The following is a 6,078-nucleotide window of genomic DNA, read 5'->3' as shown; positions in this document are numbered from 1 at the left end:
ATATGTGTTCTTTGAGCCATTTTCAACACACAGTGACCATTAGCATGTCTGCACACCTACTTGTTGCTCCGTACTCTGACATGCACCAACACACCTCTGCTTATGTGGACTGCTGCCAGCACCACCGTGTGACAACCGCAGATCAAATGCACTGCATGGTCTTACCCCAAGGTGATTTAAACCCGCAAACTGCCCACCAGAACGTTGCTTCACCATGTATCAGCATTATCCTTAATTTATGAACATGAGTGTATTTTACACCATCACAGACACCTCCATACTGAATCTTTGTCTCCTGCTGATCAGCAGTATGGAGGTGTCCGTGATGGTACACGGGTCACTCCAAAAGAAATGTACATTTTTTTTTATCCATCTTTTATTCTACATGTTTGAAAGTTTTACAGTGTATAGATACATCCTTTAGGAACAATGTTTTCATTTCTCTACATAATTTCCATCCCTCTCAACTGCCTTACGCCATCTTGGAACCAGTGCCTGTATACCCGCATGGTAAAATTCTGGCCCAACCTGTTGGAGCCACTGTTTGGCAGCATGCACAAGGGAGTAACCATCTTCAAACCTTGTTCCACAAAGAGAGTGTTTCAGTTTCCCAAAGAGATGATAGTCACATGGAGCCAGGTCAGGACTGTAAGGCAGGTGTTTCAGTGTTGTCCATCCGAGTTTTGTGATCGCTTCCATGGTTTTTTGACTGACATGTGGCCATGCATTGTCGTGCAACAGCAAAACATGAGTCCTTCGGAATAAAAAACACCGTAGCCATAACTTTTCCAGCAGGTGTGGTTTTCAATTCTTTTTCTTGGGTGAATTCGCATGATGCCACAACACTGATTGCCTCTTCGCCTCTGGTGAAAAATGATGGAGCCATGTTTCATCACCTGTCACAATTCTTCCAAGAATTGTTCCAAAGGTTCGTTGCATACCGTTTTTCTTGTTTCTTTGTGAGCCACTGTCAACATCCTGGGAACCAACCTGGCACAAACCTTTTTAACGCGAACACTTTCAATATTGTGCAAACACTTCCTTCCCCTATCACTAAGTAATGTGACAATCCGTTCACTGTGATGTGTCTGTCAGCAGTCACCAATTCGTTAACACTCTACACATTGTCTGGAGTGTGTGCAGTATGAGGCCTGCCGCTTTCATCACATAACCTGCTTGCCACCGACGAACTGCACTGCGATCGACAGCAGCATCTCCATACACCTTTTTCAACCTCTTGTGGATGTTTCCCACTGTCTCATTTTCACAGCACAGGAATTCTATGGCAGCACGTTGCTTCTGACGAACGTCAAGTGTAGTAGCCATCTTGAAGACATGCTGTGACGGTGCCACTCACGGGAACATGTTGAACTACGTTTGAAAACAAGCGGGAAGGATGTATCTACACACTGTAAAACTTTCACACATGCAGAATGAAAATTGTATTTTTACAAAAACGGTGTAAATTTCTTTTGGAGTGACCCTCGTATAAAATACAATAATGTTCATAAATTAAGGATATGCTGATACATGGTGAAACAACGCTCTGGTGAGCGGTTTGCGGGTTTAAATCAGGCCCATGTTCAGGGAGCACTGCACAAATCCACAGCAATACTGCAGAGTTAACATGTAACCAATGTATTTCTGTAACTTATACATATAAATATGTATTCTGTTCACATGCTTGCAATCTGGAGATAGAATAAATCAAAAAGTGACACTATGCCTCTTTTACCATTTAGGGGAGGAAATGCAGGGCACCTCACTACTTATGAGAATGCACTATCAAAGTGGGTTAAGCTGCAGGTGCCAATAAATATGCGTCTTGTTTGAGCAAGCAGACACTCATTTTAGCTCACCTACAGGGATGTACTTGTAAAGTCATTCTGGGATTACTGTCCACTTGTGTTTGATGCTGCCACACACTGCACCAATGCTTGGATGGGAAACTGCTGCCCCCTCTGGGTCAACCGGTATCTATGGTCTCCTTGTCTGTTATAACTATCAAACAGATGGCCACATTTCAAGTGTATGCTGACTTTTCTTCTGCAATGTATTACTTGTGTAGTATTCATTTACCACTCTCCTATTAACGTGTCCTTTTCTGAGGCATATTCTTTTACTCAACTTCACATCATAATTTCAGATAAATTTGACACACAGCTCATACTAACAATGTGTATCCTGTTACCTGTAACTGTGCCGTTTTCACTAATTTACTGCAGTTCAATGATGATATTTTATTTTTCCTTTAACTTTTATACTTCATGTAGATGTATCCACCCTTGTCTAACAGAGGTTGCTGTTGCTGTCCAGCATGATAAATAAGGGCCAGTTGCTTTTGCAATTAAGTGATTCATACTCTTTATTCTAGGACTTTCTAAAAATTCATCCAAAAACAAGATGTAAGGAAGACCTCACACGACTTGTGTGAAGAAGGAAGAAAGTAAGTATCAGAAGGGCAGTTACATTTCACAATTTAACTGCTAACACTATACAGAACAGATGAGTTGCCAAGAGGCACAACAAAAGACTGCTAAACATGTGAGCTTTTGGGCAAAAGGCTGTGGGTGTAGGAAAGAGTGGGGCAGGGAGGGACAGGGATAACAGGGTAAGTGTGGAGGACGCTGAAGTGCTGCTTGTGCGGGGCATGCAGGGACGCTGTGGTGACATGGCAGACTTGCTGGGTGCAGTGGAGGAGAAGAGAAGAGGGGGAAAAAAAACTGGGTTCATTAACGGAATAGAAGTTCTGTAGTGGGAGCAGGGAAGGGGATACGTGGGTGCTGGACTGGGAAAAACTAAGGTTGAGGCCAAGGCTGTTATGGGAATGTTGGATATATTGCAGAGAGAGTTGCCACTTGCACACTTCAGGAAAGATGGTGTTGGTAGGAAGGATCAAGATGGCAGAAACTTAAGCAGTCATTGAACTGAAAAACATTGTGTTGGGCAGCATGCTCAGCAACTGGGTGGTCCACCTGTCTCTTGGCTACAATTTGGCAGTGCCCATTCGTGAGGACAGACAGCTTGTTGGTTGTCATGCCCACATAGAATGCAGTACAGTAGCTGCAGCTTAGTTTGTAGATCACATGGCAGCTTTCACAGGTAGCCCTGCCTTTGATTGGATGAGTGGTGCTTGTGACCAGACTGGAATAACTGGTGGTGGTGGAGGAGGAAGAAAAATATATGGAATAGATCGTGCACCTAGGTCTATTACTGGGATATGAGCCATGAGGCAAGAGACTGGGAGCACGGGTGGAGTCGGGACAGACATGAATATTGCCTAGGTTCGGTGGGTGACAGAATACCACTGTTGTAGCGGTGGGAAGGATAGTGGGCAAGACATTTCTCATTTCAGAGCATAACAAGGGTCAGTCAGAACTCTAGCAGAAAAAGTGATTCAGTTGCTCCAGCACTAGGTGGTACTGAGTCATGAGGAGATGTCCCTACGTGGCCCAATGGTGAAACTGTGGCAGGTCATGAGTGACTGGAGAGAGAAGGCACGGGAGATGTTTCTGTACAAAATTGGGAGAGTAATTACGGTCTGTGAATGGCTCAGTGAGACCCTTGGTATATTTTGAGAGGGACTGCTTGCCACTACAAATAATATTATCATTATTCCATCTTGAATTTTCCATTGTTTAATTTCTAATACAACAGACAGTACTAATACCTGCAAACACACATTCTGATATGCAACCTAGAAGATTTAATTTGTGTAGTGCTTGTAATACGTAATATCCACTGTTAACAGGCAGAAAACGAGAAATAGTGAAATGCTTCATTTTGGACAATTGTGAGGAAGAAGGATTAACAGAAGTGTAGTGTTAGTGTAGTACAAAAATTTTTTCGAAGTCTTCTACAGCCAGTTTCTCTTTTGAAGTTTCTCCATTTTTTCTTGCACTTCTTGCTCTCAGATTCACAATACTACGTTTCACTGTGTACACAGCACACAACAAAAACAAGTAAAAGGTTACAAGAGAAATTATGAAAGCCAACAATTGTTAACTCAATAGTTGAGTTTATGTAGACACAAAATATATATTTTTTAAAAAAAAAAAAGCACAAATCATTTTGGAATGTAAATAACATTAAGTCAATAACAATCTCATTCTAACAGCAGTACACATAACAGACTAACATAAATGAAAAACAAATATGTCAATACAAAATGCAATTCATCAACCAAACACTTTAAGAAACTGTAGTACGCTTCAATGGATCCACTGAGATATTTAGAAATATATCTTCCAGTTATTATTCCGTTTTTTTAATACTAGAGTGATTTCAAATGCTTAGAAAGCCCTGACAGGCCGTTAGACAGTGCCTATCAGTGTCTTTTGCAACCAAAATAGAATTCATTTCCTGCAGCTGTTTTATATAATTTATGTGCTCTGCAAACAGTATTATGCCCTTATATACCCTGTTTTGTGCAAAACTATTTGTAAGAAATTCAATCTATAATCCCCCTCCCATCCTACTTGCACATTCCCCCACACACAAGGGTCTGAGATGCATTGGTATAAGCTGATGAAGTTGACTGCCTATTAGCTCTGTTTCTTCCTCCTCAGCAAATAAAAGTAAATTCTGAATTTAAAAGCTGGCAGTATGTATGTTTGCTGACACCGTTCAACCTGATAAAGTTTAACTCTGGGTACTTTTTCTTTTAAGATCCTATCAAACAACTCAAATTCATATTTTCGCTGATAAATTAAGTTTTTCAAAATCTGCTTTTACCCTGAAAGTAGTAACTTACACAGTAAATGGAATGCTTTCTCTGTATTACTGGAATGGACACATTTCTGAAGCCCAATTGAGGAACAGAGATGGAAATATGAAAGAAGTGTCAGCATTTAAATGCCATAAAATCATTAACAAGTAAATTATTTCAGAACACAGTAATTCCTCTGATCTCAGCACATATGAATATGATTCCCTACAGAATCAGTAAAAAAAATGTAACATTAACTTTAAATAATCGCAGGTAACAACAGGAAATGAAGTGTGATGTCTGTGTCAGTAGTTCAATACACTATAGCAATGCTGCCTGCAAAAACCAAGTTATAAATCAGTAAATTGCATTAAATATTGAAGAATTATTAAGACTATTTTGATATTTACTTGTGATAACTAAGGAAGCAGCATCATCACAGGACAACTGCTGGTCTAAGTCATTAACACTAGTGTAAGAGTCTATTTGTTGGATCAAAATTTAGTACCTCATGGATGACAAGGCTATTAAAGGCAGCACATGCTCAGATAGGACAAGCATAGGTAACTCTGCCATGTACTTTGAAAGGGATCACCCTGATATTTGCCTTAAGTGATTTATGGAAGTCAAGGAAAACTGAAATCTGGCTGATTTTTTGAATGCTGTATCTTAACAAATTTGTCGCCTACCTCAGTGGTAAAGTAAGTGTGCACAACTTTGCATTTTCAACATTAACAAATGTTGCTAGAGACGAAAAAAATTATAAGTAACAGACAAAAACCTCAGAACTGACCAAGAAGATAACCTAAGACATTTGGATCATAAATCTGGCACTTTATCACTGGGCCATCAGTAATCCAGTGATTCTTATAGTAGCTTACTTTATAAGTTAATGAACTTTTGTTTGTATCAGTTTAAAACAAAATAAAGTGTTGTTTGGCTTTGTTGGCTAAGAGTTCCTCAGGGGTTGATGCAGATGCATAACTGGAAAGTGTGTTGTTATTCCACACACAATAGCCTCTTTTCTCTCAGTGAATGAGAGTTGCGTCTTTTGTATCTGCTGAGAGTAGGTGACTGTAATGGCTGTCAACTGTCATGTTTGTGTTATGATGATGATGATTGAAGGAGAGGGTAAAAATGTGGTACAGCACATAGCATATTTATCTCTCTGCTGATGCAGTCTGGTGATCAACAATTTTACACCTCCCTTACTGGTCAAATTTCTTCCATTACCAGGAATTGAACTAACTACCTCTGAAACAAGTAGCACCACCCCAGCATGCTTTAGTAGCCTGAACTATAGATGCAGATTAATGTTGAGCAAATCATGTACCAGATAACACAGAAATATAATGGTTGCAAAATATCAA

This window comes from Schistocerca piceifrons, chromosome 2 (genome assembly GCF_021461385.2).
Source record: "Schistocerca piceifrons isolate TAMUIC-IGC-003096 chromosome 2, iqSchPice1.1, whole genome shotgun sequence".
NCBI classification, from domain to species: Eukaryota; Metazoa; Arthropoda; class Insecta; order Orthoptera; family Acrididae; genus Schistocerca; species Schistocerca piceifrons.
This window is presented reverse-complemented; position numbering follows the sequence as displayed.